The sequence below is a fragment of the Ambystoma mexicanum genome, chromosome 7p (genome assembly GCF_040938575.1).
Source record: "Ambystoma mexicanum isolate Mex_15411 chromosome 7p, UKY_AmexF1_1, whole genome shotgun sequence".
Classification (NCBI taxonomy): domain Eukaryota; kingdom Metazoa; phylum Chordata; class Amphibia; order Caudata; family Ambystomatidae; genus Ambystoma; species Ambystoma mexicanum.
This window is the reverse complement of record NC_090939.1, coordinates 519,336,926-519,351,182: the sequence shown is the minus strand read 5'-3', so window position 1 is coordinate 519,351,182 and position 14,257 is coordinate 519,336,926.

Sequence of the window (14,257 nt, the reverse complement as noted above, 5' to 3'; positions counted from 1 at the left end):
TTATTCCTGTGGGGAAGGGAAAGGTCTGTCAGGTGTGTGTAGTTATTGTCAATTGCCTGACTCTGCCTGACCCTTGTGTTGGGACTTGTCAAGTAAATGGCTCTGGTTTTAGTCTGTTGTCTTTCAGGGTGTAAGAAAGTGCTTGTATCGGAAAGGGTGGGCGTTAGAGTTTCTACGTATCCTGCTAGGTAGGATGAGGAAAAGGTGTTACAAGTAAGGGGATACCGCATCTCAACCTTCAGTGTCCCACTTCCACTTCCCAAAGACCTGGCCCACCCCCAGGAACTGGATCCAATAGCGATGGCCATGTCTTGGCCACCTGGATGACAGATCCCTGGGGACTAGTACGTGAGACACCTTCAGGTTTCTCACAACATGTATTAAAAATGATTCAGGATGAAGAAAAGGCAGTTGCAGGAAGACTAGCAATTCAACAAGAAATGGCATGGCACACAAAATGTTTTCCTAGAATCTTATGCCTGCTATACATATGCATGTGATTTCTCTTTTTCTTTTTATATCTTACATTTCAAAGTCTTTTTCAATCTGATGGATCAATTGAAAACATGACACATGTGATTTTCCCCAGTATAAGTACACAAATGATGATCATTTCTTTTACCTATTTGGGCATGCCAAATGACATAGGATGGATGCAGAAGAAGGTAGCTGGGGCATAAATACATATCTTGATAATTTTGCTCATTTGGGGAATGATATGTGGTGCCAACATATGAAAAAGGTGGGGAAGAGGGAATCTAATGAGAGCTGCTATGTCTGTTCTCTGATCCCCTATGCCAAGAGTACAGTAAGAACATTAATTTCAAACGAAATGCCGGCACACAATGTGAAGTGCCTCAGCCATCTTGAAGCATGCACTACCAGAGGACAGTTCCAAGGGAGCTGGGCAACCCTGCGAAGGTGATCAAGACAGACATTCCCATACCAGGATGATTATATCAAGACAAACCAAATGGAAAAAGAGCCTGTATGGACAGACAAGATCTGTGTGTATCCTTCTGCAGGACAAGACAAAGTAATAACTAAAGAAATGAAGAGGATGAATTGCTCTAACAAAACTGAAATGGCTGGAATGCCTGGATGCTGGGAGCGTTCACAGCTGTTAATCTCTGGACGAGTGATTACGACCAAAGGATGGGAAGGTGGGATGAAGTCCTGTGCAGTTCATCTACTAAGGAATGAACCAGTGCATAAGGTGCAGAAAGTGAATGATGAGTGCCTAAAGTCATGGGCCAAGAACTCTAAACTGCTGACATGGGTTTCTGATGAATCAGGACCAATGGCTGTAGTCCCATTGATTAATGCAATGATGTGCTTTCGAATCAAAGGTAAAGTCTGAGCTGGAGAGTATAAAGGGTGCCAGCACATAATTGATGTGAGGGGGGCTGCTGTCCTAATGGATTGATATTGGGCCTGTGGAACCAGAGCATATATGAAGTTTCCCAGGAACTGGGGTTGAGTGTGTTACATTGCACTCATCCATGTTCCAGCCTTGGTGATTCCTCAGAGCAATCTGAATATCGAGGGATTCCCACAAGTGTATGAGAACTTGAAGAGAAGAAGGTCACTCGCACTCCGGCAGAGGAAGAGAGAGAATTATTTCTCAGCTTAGTCAATACAAGCTTACAATGAGATTCCCGATGAGCACAAGTTCTTCAGCAACACTGCTATGATAATGACCTCTATATTCTTGCCTGGACTCCAAGCAGCAGTGAATGCCAAATGGCTGCAGATCACCAGATGTTACAGACAATCAATGCCACTATAAAAAGATTTAATGCCATGAAGAAAGATCTGAGGGCCATAGGGTTAATGACCCTCCAAAACAGGTATGTCCGCGACATGATAACAGCAATGGAAGAAGGTGTTTGCGCCAAGGTCAGGCCTTCTTGCTGTATTTTCTTACCATCTCATGACGGTGAGAATGGGACTCTTACGAATGCTATAACTATGTTGACAGAATTGCACACTAAAATGGAGTAGGAGACAGAGGTTATTGAAGATGACGATTGGTTCTCTTTTCTGTTTGCATGGATTCCCAATTGGACGGAAAATATATTTAATTTCCTTGGAACAATATTGGTGATGATAATGTCCGGGTTCTTTGTTATAAGGATAATAATTGGACAATGCCAGAAAACAGTAAAGAAAGCAGGGGGAATGAAGATCATGAATGATGTGAAGAATGAAACAGAAGACAATGCACAGACTGAAAGTACCATTACAGACCACATAAAAGCAAGTATTGTGGCATCTGAAGGATCAAAATTCCTATATCCAAGAGATCATAAGAATTATGTTGGATGTTGGGTCTTCTGTACTCCAAGTGGAGAATTAAATTACATGACCTGGAGTGTAGACAAACATATCAATAATGCGGGAACCCTGTGGGGGGAGGATGACAAAGATATGGATACCAAAGAAACCTTCCTTCAAGAAAAGATTCAAAGAAATAGGAAAACTTGAGGAGGTGGTTGAGGACTCTACCAGAGGGGGGAATGTAGAGGAGTAGATGTACACATCCGCAGGAGATCCTACCCCCCTAACTCCCCTCTATTGGAGCCATGAGACCATGCCCGGTCTAACACCAGCTATTGTACCAATACCACAGCGAGTATATGGAAGACAGTATCCATTAAGACAACCATATTGAATGTACCCTTCAGTTGATGACAGCCTGCGGGAGGAACTCCCTGAAGAAATATGAGAAAGAGCTAAGAAAATGAACTGATGACGCCATAGGAAGTGTGCACAAAGTCCTGAACTACTGAATGAAGACTATGTATGGATCCAACTGAAGAAATGATGAAGTAAAGAATCAAGTGAACCTTGAAAGTGCAAAAGAAGAACATTACATGTTAGAAAGTGCTGCAGAAATCAGATGTTTAATGAATGTAGATAGGCTGAAACGCAAGATAGATCAAGTCATTGTATGGGCTAGCTACAAGTAGGGAATAGAATGCAGGCGGAGCCCCAATTGTACAGAAAATGGACATTGGTATCATGAAATAAGTAAGCCAATGTACCATGGAGAGACAATGGAAGGCTGTGTCGGAGTAGAATAGCAGGTTGCTGGATCTGCGTTGGGAGGTTGTCTGGCCTGAAGTCAAGAACTGAGAAGTCAAGGTCAGCTATCTACGCTGAACATGTGTGCGGAGGATGAAACCTTGCACGTTAAGGTGGAAAAAAAGATACAAAGGATGCCAATTCTTAATTCATTTAATACATTTTAAAGCTTGCAGAATGAACAAAATCGTGGTCTCTTGTCACGTGAGTCGAGGATGGAAATAGGGCTCGAACTTTGCATTCCAAACACGATAGCATGTGCCCTCACTCCCATTGCATTCCTAGGACAGGAAAACTCTGCAAGACTGAGTACAAAGATATTTTCATGGCAAAAGGCATGGGTGATGAGCGATGTTGGGCTAATTGGGTGGTAGGGCAGCTTCATGTCCTATCTACTTGCACCTGGGTCTTGGCTAATGTGCTGCTAATTGAACTGAATGATCCAGACAAGACACAAGCATGCCAAACCAATTGTATAAGTCCATATAACGAAGGACCTTGTAGCTTGAGAAACCAATGAAACACTGTGCAACTGATTTTTCTTTAAATTACATGTTTGAAGAGGCAGTCATAAGTTGTCCACCTGACAGATCGGACAGCCAATAACAAACCTAGCTCTTATGTGATTGTATATATAGATGTTTCCCTTAACCAATCCCAACCCTGTATACTTTATTCACTATTGCCACATAGCGTGACATAATTATGACACACAAAGAGAGTATATCATTGTTTTTTATGTGGAAATCGCTGAGAGAATGAGCACAAGTGTCATGGCCCACAGGAGGCGCTGGTCGATCTGGCACCGCTGGAGGCAAGTAAGTACTATCTCTTGCGGTTCCTCCAATATGGTGACCCATAGCCAGAGCTACATTCCAGCCTCACTCCATGCTGCTCTGAGGCTGACTCTGCCCCCGTTGCCAGGGAAGGCATAGCTGGTGTCTCAACCAAGACCTCAGCGCATTGCTACTCTCTGTAGCATAACGCTTCATGAGTTTGTACCTTTGTCTCTCACACTTTGTTCCTTGTGTGTTATTCCGTTTTCATCTCTGACTTTTCTCACCGTAGGGCTTTCTGCTAATACTGATTCAGCTCCTACGTTCTGATCATATTCAGCTCTACATTCTCACATGCATGCAGACAATATCACCTCTGGTACGTTGCCCCTGCTTCCTTTCTTAGGCCTCATTAACCCGGTTCCCAACCGTAATCATTTCACCACATTTTAGGAATTGCTGCGGTTCCATTGTTGCCATGAAAATGACTGATGCTGACTTACCATTCTGGAAGTTTGCGCATGCTCCGCTGCAGTTCCAGCCGCAGCGCCACTTTCTGGGAGTGTTGGAAGGACGCCTCCATTAAGGTTTTCTCGCTCTTTTGTCTTCTTTCCTTGCATCTCCCGTTTACCCACTGATCCTCACTTACCATTCGCAAGACATCCGAGCAGCCATCATATCACCAGACTCCATTCTGGATCTGCGCATACTTGCGACTTTCCTATGTTCAGGTTAATCTTACATTCTTTACAGACAGGCAGTGTTAGCTTCCTTAAAGACTTGTACTAATATTCTCCTTTGCATTAACGGCCACCATTAGGAGAAGCTGCCTCTCCTGTTTAACGTACTACCTTCTTCATGACCAACATTCAGAAGGACGCCCATTCTTCAAGAAACAAGCATGGTTTTCTTCCCCAGTGGGTTTCCATGGCGGTCTCATTCCAACCCGGCAAATATTGCCAAAGGCTAGAAAGGGATTGCCAAGGGGCTTTTCATTCTCGTCCTCACTGCTGCCTCAGACTCAGGATGGTGAACTTTGTAATATCGGATGACATATTGTGTTGGACATATGTACAAGCCTCAAAGTACGTTTGTTGATGTTGGTTATAATCTCCCTGTTTTAGATAATTGCTAATAAAGGCAAGTCCCTTTTCACACACACTGCAGAATAACGAAAACCCTCTATGGAAATAGGTCAGGAGATAGCGTTGCAAGGATAACAAAGGTTTAATTGTACAGAATACAAATATCAGCAAAGGACTCTGCTCGACAGAGCTCTGGTTAATCTAAGGACAAGCAGAAGCTTAAAAAGCCATGTGGTGTCATCATATACAGTAAGAACGAATGCTAATGATTAGTAGGCGCTTATAGGTGGGCCTGCTCCATAGGGGATGCCAAGCTACAATTGGTTAGTTATGTTACCGTTGAGCAGTCTCCACGTGGGTCAGCTGAGTTCATCTCAGTCTTGAGTGAAGTTCAGGTTCCTCGTATAATATATAGTTACGTCTGAACTAACACGCTAAGCTCCCTATTCCATCACTGTGGCATGAACAACCTACTAGCTTGGGAAACCGCTCAAGATAAATAGCAGAAGGAAGACTTTATCTATCATACAGCCAAGTAACCAAGTGCATTTAATGAGCAAGATACTTCTGACCACATTACTCACCACAAATAGTCCACACAACCGATATTCACTTCTTAACCCTTCTGATGAACCATCTATAGACATAAGATGGAGAAACACGTGTCGAAGGAACTACATAAGAACTACTGAGAGACCTTTTCAATGGGACTGAGAGTCCATATGATGTTGCAGAGAGGACCAGTGAAGGGATAGTGCAAAATCACAACCTATTGAAAGAGATGAGAGATAATATTAAATCTCACAAGTAACAAGTTAAGATATTTTGAGAGATGCTATCAATTGAAGCTGACACAATTCAGAGACAAAAGCAAGGGATTTAGAGATTGAATCAAATCATATCACTAGTGTTAAAAAACTCTGTCTTTTGCAAACTCTACCTATAATTAAGAATTAAAACCAATTTATTTTGGCGCAACAATACAGGTCCTTTTCCTAATTTTTTCAAGGAATGGTGCAAGAGTCAAGGTAGGATAAAATATTGTCAAGCTGACCCACACATTCAGAGCTTTGTTGATACCGCACTTCCCGCACTCAAGTTCTCCACCATGGATTTGATCTTTAACTTATCCCTCACGTTACTAACGCTGTGTTTTATGTTGGAAGAAATACAGTCGCGCATGCTTGGATCTTTTATGGTCACTTTATCTGTGTTAAGACAGGAGGGTCACTTGCTTATTATGGAAAGCAGAGGTGTGGGGGTTGAATCAGTGGTGTGGGCCTGACATTTGCGCTTGCTGGGTGTGGGTTAGAGGACTATTGACAGTTTAGTGGAGATGAATGGACGTTGCACGGAGCCTGGTGTTGTCTCACTCTCTTGCAGGGCGCATTCCTCTGAAAGATACTATATGTTTGCAACAGTGGAGGGACAAGGGGGAAGTGAACTCCTGTGAGAACGGGCTGTGCGGATTCATTTTGCCTTAATGAGGTGGGGCCTAGTGAACTGGGTTCATGGAGTCTGTCAAGTGTAGCGCAATCGTACAAGCCTGCACTTCATGGCCTACTACAAAATGAAGTTTCATTCTGTGCATTTTTTAGAGCCGCGCATCTACTGTTGGTGCTACATTGCTTCTGCATTGTGTTTATTGCTGAGGTTTCCTCCCCTCCTGTACACTACATCACTTCATATGGTGTTCGCCTCACCTGAAAGCACCTGGGGTGGGATATACACATTTCCATCTCAACATTCCCCAATTTCGTTACTTCTACAGTAACAAATTCTCCCCCGTCATATTTACGCTCACAGGCCCTTCTTTCTGCTTCCTCCCAGGCAGGTTTTCCCTTAATTGGCATCCAGACTCTACACATGTGTTGTAAACTTTTTCCCCTTTGTGCATACTCTTCAGGTGTACATGTCATGTAGATGCACCCTCCAACGCCCGCCAGATCCACCCATACCTCTTTATAATTTTCAGGGTTACGGGGAAGAACAATGGTTGTGTGGTATACATTATCAACTATGTCTCCAATAGAAATTGGGACCATGTGGTGAATGGGGCAGTCATTTTGATCAGTCTGTATCTCTACTTCTTTTGTATCACAAGGTACCTTAGTATTTTCAATACTAACCATCATCATTGCGCTATTAGGCACAGATTTGGCACAAGACCGGAGGCCGCAGATCCAATAATAATCCATCAGTGCTGCGGTGCCTTTCCAGAGATCTGGGATTAGTATAGTTCTGTTACACTGTTGGTTTGATCCCGACAAAACAGTTCCTTCGCTGTGAAAACATAGTTCATAGTTTTCTTCTTGGTGCACTTTCACTGGTTTTTCAATTGCGGTGATCATTGTTAGCGTTGTGATATGTTCTGTCCATATTTGTGCACATGCTTGTTCTACGAGAGCTATTGTTTTTTTTGGATATTCTACAAGTCCTTCTGTTTTACACATGAGAGTTGTCTCTTACCATTTATTGTTTGTATACTTCGCCCCTTGTATTGCCAGGTGCGCTTCTTTAAAACAGTTGGGGTTGGTGGACCTCGTTTTGCATTTTCAGATGTCTGGAGCGATGAATTCTAGGTGGACGTTGCGTGCCTGGAAGGTGCCTTTGATCCTACACAGCGCAAGAGGAAACAGGCATTGGGTCTCTATTATGGGTACTTTTTGACCTTGGGTGCCCTAGATGCATGCGTAATTAAGGAACAGACGTAGCAACTCCTATTGGTCATTCGCCTTCCCATTGCACTCATGTCAGAGTACCAACTGTTCGAGTGTTCAGGATGACAAACATCTTCCACTGCATCTAGTCCTAAGCCATGCTATGCAATATATATATATGTTAGCGTGCTTGCCTTTTTTTATTTCTGCAATTGCATATTGTGTGCCTTTTTACTATTGATATTTTGCTGCTAGTAATATTTACATTGCTGTTGGCATTGCATAAGGAATTTTTTACATTCAGCATTAGTATTTGGAACATTTTGCTATTAAATATGGTGGTCTGGGAGCTGCTACTATTTACAATGGTCACATTATAAATGGATCCAATTTTCATTACAGTGGTTGGTCCTGAATTATTGAATGGTACACTTTCACTCATCCTTTCATTCGGGTTTAGGCTTGGACAGGAACTTAGTATTATGACAGGGGAGAAAGTGGGGGTTGTGATGAAGTTAACTACCAGGGAGCTGCTAGGGACGAGATTAGCAATAGTGGAAAATACTTCAGTTACATTGGAGGGAACCACAGTGGCGTTACAATATACTTCAGTGCCATTTGAAAGTGATCCAGTGACATTGAAAGGTATGCTCATATTCCACATTCCTGTAGTCCCTTCCCCCCTTCTTTGAGATGGCCATCCCAGATAAAAGACGTTCCCCAATAATTTCCTAATGCAAACATCATTATAGTTAACTAAATGGCCGTAAAATGAAGACCACAATCATAGCCGCACATTCTATTACTACTGATACTATTTCTATCTACTGCTGTCGATGAGTATTTTAGCGTGGTCATTTCCATTGCTGACATGCCTGTAATTTGGAAAAAAGGGAAGGCAAGGTGAGGAGAGGGTGAGGGGTGGGAAGGAACAAGAAAGAGAGAGAGCGAGATAGAGAGTTTTGATTCACTTATATGGTGCTGTAGAAGCAATGAATGTTTTCTCACTCTTTATTCATGCACTTAATATAGTCAGCAAGAAGCTACGCAAGTTGAGGTAGTATTGTTTTCTTCATTTTAGACACTTTGTGTTGTGTCCGGTTGGGCCCTCCCAACATCTGAGAGGTGTATCCAATATCTCTAGCCCTTCAACTTTACTGCGAGGGGGGTGGAAAACACGACCTCGTAGGGCCCATGGACCCTGGGGGTGTTCCATTTTCACACAAAGCTTCTGACATAGACCAGTTCCCCAGGCAACAATGGTTGTGTGGGAGTGGTGTCAGTTTGTGGGGCCATTGTCGTTTGTGCTTCCTCTGTATGTGGCGGACCCATTTGTTTTGTGATACATCTTATTGCACATGTTAGTTGGGACAAGTATTGTTTTAAGTCTTCCCCCAGAATTGCTCCTGCTCTACGAGCATCTGATGCTCTCCTGACAGGCAATAGGGGAGTCTGCATTGGCCTGCCAGTCACTATTTCATGGGGGGTCAGGTGGTGGTCTTTACTGGGTTGTGTGCACTGATGGAACAGGGCAGGCAATACACCCAATTCTTTCTTAATGTGTTACATAGTTTGGAGAATCTGCTTTTAAGGAGGCTGTTGATCCTCTCCTCCATCCCATTGGCTTGTGGGTGGTAAATTGAACACATACAATGGTTTATTCCTAACAGGGCTGTTATCTCTTTGAACAGCTCGTTGATAAAATGGGTGCCATTATCTGATCTAAAAACATCACACACCCTGCATGGGGGAATACCTCTATGAGGAATTTTGCAGCACACTTGGCATCTGGGTGGGCACATGGACCGGCCTCAACCCACCTTGAGAATGGACACAGCACCACAATCAAATACTGTGCCCCGTTGCATCCTTCCCCCATGTCTGAGTAGTCAATGTGCAGTTCATTGAATGGACCAATGGGGCAGGGTATGGTTCCTTTCAGCTTTGTCAGTGTCATCCCTGTGCTAAATACTTGATGCGTTGTTGCACCACCATCATTTTGAGGTGCTCCTGTAAGTTTGGGACAAACCAATCTTCTTAAATGCCTGGTGCAATGTGTTGTTTTGAACTATGGGACGGGAAATGCAATTGCTCAAAGGCTGTATACAATAATTCCACAGGCATTACTACTTTCCCTGTGCTCTGCTCTCTTCATAAGAGATCTGTGGGTGATTGCATGCACCTATGTTTGAGCCATATGTCTTGTTCTTTGGGGAGCGCCCTACGCTGTAGCTCAATTACTTGTGCGATAGGGAGAGCTGTGTAGGCATCTGTGTCAGGCCTGGTGTTTGCTGTGGTCACGATGTATTCTGCTGATGTTGGTACTGGGAGATATGCTGCAGCTTTTGCTGCCATGTCGGCAGCAGCATTTCACAATGAGATTTCGTCTGTATTATGTTAATGTGCTGCGCATTTGACGACCACCACCACAGAGGGCTGTTCGAGGGCGGAAATCAGCGTGTTGAGTAGGGCATCATGCTCTACTGGTGAGCCATCTGCTTTTCTGAACCCCCTTGTTCTCCAGCGTGACAAACCTGCATGTACTGTGGTGGTGACATAAGCAGAATCTGAATAGATGGTAACATAGCACCCCTTAGAAGCCCAAATGGCTTTGATGAGTGCTACTAGTTCAGCTGCTTGTGCAGAGTAATGCATAGTAATACTTCCATGACCAGTGTTTCTTATTCTCCCTCGTCTAGGCATACCAATGCTTCCCCTACATGTCTTTCCCCTGTTTCCTGATCAATTGATGCTGACCCATCAACGAAGAGCACTTCTCCCTCTTCTAGGGTTTGTCTTTGGCTTTGGGGATATCATTGTCTTCCCCTTCATAGGATGCACAATCATGCTGTTACAAATCCCCAGCCGTGCATGGCTGAGTGAGGAACTAGCGGAGTTTACTGTCCTGCACCTTACAACATGGATGTGGGGGTTAGACAGTATGATCTCATATGCTGATGCCCTTTGTGTGGTGCGTGTGGACTTGGAGCAGTCTTGTATGGCAAAAAGTGAATGTTCCACACACAATGTTACTGGGCCCCCCATGAAAATTGTGGAGCCCTTTTCAATGGCAAAGGCTGTGGCAGCGAGAGCTTGTTCGCAGGTGAACTGTCCCTGCATGACAGAATCGAGTGTGCCACTGTTATAGGCTAGTGGTTTATGACCCATCGTGCTCTTCTGTGGGAGTACTGCTGTCATGAGTGTGCCGTTTGAGTGGGAGAAAATGTAGAATTTCTGTGTGTAATCTGGTGTAGCAAGGACAAGTGCTGTTGAAATTACTTATTTTAAGTCATTGAAACTAGTTATCATCCCTGGGGTCCCTTCAATTTGATTACTCACCTTCTGGGCCTCCTTATGGCCTTGTAAGAGCAGCCTGGTGTATGCTGCGTAGTCTAAGATCCATGCCGTGAAATAGTTGCATAACCCTAGGAGCTTTTGCATGTCCTTCACTGTAAGGACATGCTCAAGAGCGCTCTGGTTAATCTACGGACAATCAGAAGCTTAAAAAGCCACGAGGCATCATCATAAACAGTAAGAACTGATGCTACTGATTGGTATGTGCTTATAGATGGGCCTGCTCCATAGGGGATGTCAAGCTACAATTGGTTAGTTCTGATGCCATTGATCAGTCTCCACGTGGGTCAGCTGGGCTCATCTCAGTCTTGGGTGAAGGTCAGGTTGCTCGTATACTACATTAGTACATCTGAACTAAAATGCTAAGCTCCCTATTCCATCACTGTGGCATACACCTGGATGACACGGAGAATGGTGCCATAGGGAAGGGGGGATAAAATATAGTATAGCTGACACACACATTCAGGGCTTCATTGATACTGCACTTCCCCCACTCATGATCTCCACCCTGGGTTTGGTCTTTAATTTATCCTTCCTTGTACCTTGTTTTACAAAGGCTGTATTTTATGTTGGAAGAAATACAGTTATGCATGATTGGATCTTTTATGGACACTTGATTTGTGTTAAGACAGGAGGTTTGCTTGCTTATCATGGAATGAAGAGGTGTGGTGGTCGAATCAGTGGTGTGGGCCTGACATTTGCACTCGCTGGGTGGGGGTAAGAGGCCTATCGGCAGTTTAGTGGAGTTGAATGTATCCTGCGCAGAACCTGGTATTGTCTCACGCTCTTGCAGGGTGCATTCCTCCGAAAGATACTAAATGTTTGCAACAGTGGAGGGACAAGGGTGAAGTGAACTCCTGTGAGAATTGGCTGTGCGGAATCATTTTGCCTTAATGAGGTTGGACCTAGTGAACTGGATTCATGGAGTTTGTCGAGTGTAGCGCAATCGTACAGGCCTGTGCTTCATGGCCTATTACAAAATTGAGTTTCGTTCTCTGTGTTTTCTAGTGCCGCACATCTACTGTTGGCGCTACCTTGCTGCTGCATTGTGTTTATTGGTGCGGTTTTCTCCCCCCCATACACTAATTCACATCATATGGGATTTGTCTCACCTAAAACTGCCTATGGGGTGGTATATACTAATTTCCATCCCAACACTAATAAAACAGCAACTTGCAATCTTCTTGAGTTTGTCCGGTTACTTGGACTCTGAATTATTCAGGTGTAATCCCATCCAGTAACAGATGCTCCTTCCAAGGACCATAAACTCCCAATGACCTCCAGTAGGTAACTCTTGGGGTTTTCGACCCGTTAATCTCTTTCCTTGGACTGTTGCTCTTCTCCAGTAGGTTTGCCTTTGCCCCAGAGGTTCCGCTTGTACTCATGTTCCACCTTGCTCAGAATGTGTCTTGAGGTGTTGCCTTTTATCCGTGTGAGGAGAGCTAATTGGTATCAGGGGTATGCACTTGAAGTCAAGTGCCTGACTTCGCCTGACCCGATTAACGGGACATGTCCACTATGATGTATGAGAGTTAGTCTTATTACTGTCAGTTACTCTCGTCCTCGGCACAGTGTTTATGTAAAAAAAGGGAGGGGGGAGTTGGGACCTTGGAATATCCTACACAATAGGACAGGGTAGATGAACAAAAAAGGGGGAATACCACGTCTCACTATCGGCTGCCTCATCCCAACTCCTTGAAGACCCCTCACCCAGGTGATCCTCCCACACTGGTCCACCCCCAGGATCTGGATGCACAGGCGATGGCCGTGACTTGGCCACCTGAGAGAGACAGATCCCTGGGTACTAGCGAGTGAGACACCCTCTGGTTTCTCACTCTCAGCAAGGAGCCTACAACATGCGGTTATGACCACAAACACGCCAATGAAACGTGCTTGTCATGTTCATGATGTTCCTGCTCTATTGAGTTGTGGGATCCCAGTAGTGCCTATGCAGGGCTGCGAGCCGTTCCTTCATTGCTTGGTTTAATCATGCCGGCTCTGTGGGTTGCTTCTGGGCTGTGGCAAGATGCTGATTCTAAATGTGTTGACAATTGCCTGTGAAGTCATCAAGAAGTACCGCACGACACAGGTCGGAAAAGAACTGCACAAAGTTTCTTGTGGTGCAGCACAAAACCAGCACTGGTCAGTAAAGAACTGTGCAAAGTTTTGCATGTTGCTGTGCAAAACCAACACAGGTCGGAAAAGAACCGCACAAAGTTTCCTGAGCCATTGTAGGAAACTAGTATGGATCAAAAACCCACACAAAGCTTCTCTTTCCGCTACACGGTACAAACGCAACCACAACCGGTTTGTTGTTTTGTATCACGCGCAGCGCACGGGTCACGAAACGTATCATGGTGGGCGGTGGCTGGTTCGCTCAAACAAAATCGGACATTGATGCATGAATTTACCAAAGCTCTGCACAAAAGCGCAAAAAAAACAGTAAAAATATTTTGGGTGTTGCGTGAAATTTCGTGGTGGCAAAATTTCAGTGACGCTGGAACCTTCATGCTAATTTCACGGAACAAGCAGAATCTGATTCCAGTGCGAATTTTGCACTTTTCGCTCCACAGCACTAATTACCACTTCTTTCTTCATTTACAGGCAAATCACGGTCTTTGGTCTGTGGATTTTACGTTTCTACTTCCTGGATGGTCAAGGTGCCTTTTCCCCAACGCACATATGGGGCTGAAACATTCTCTAATGTCTGAACCCAGACTGACGTCACCTGAAAGGTTTGTAAAATTACCAAAAATGGCCGTCTAAAAACTAAGCTGGGGGCAACCACTTAACAATCTCCGCCCCCAGTCAAATGCCATGCACCCAATTTGCTTAAATGCTTGTTTTCTATAGGAATTGGCTTGTTCTAAAATTGATAATATGAAATTGAGGTGATGTAAAAAACAAAGGCGAGCCGGACGCCATCCTGTGGAAGGAACGTTCACAAAATAAACCAATATAGTGTACGGGCAGTAGCATAAAGAATCCGAGGGTGGGTATCTTTAAGCGGGTCGGGCCACACAACGTACCGCCAAAATGGCTCGGACTGGCTTATAGGGCAATAGACACATGGCGAAACAAAAACGCAAAACGCTGGTGTGGGCCAGTTTTTTAGGTCAAAGTGGGCCTCTTTTTTGGCCAATATGGACCAGTTTGATGAGTTATTTTACTATGCGGCTAGTAGTTTTGACCAGTGATGCTGAATATTCTTTAAAATGCACAATTTGCAACACATTTAAACAAAAAACAGTGTCACAAATGGAATGAATACCCATTTGCAACTGTGTGCCACTTT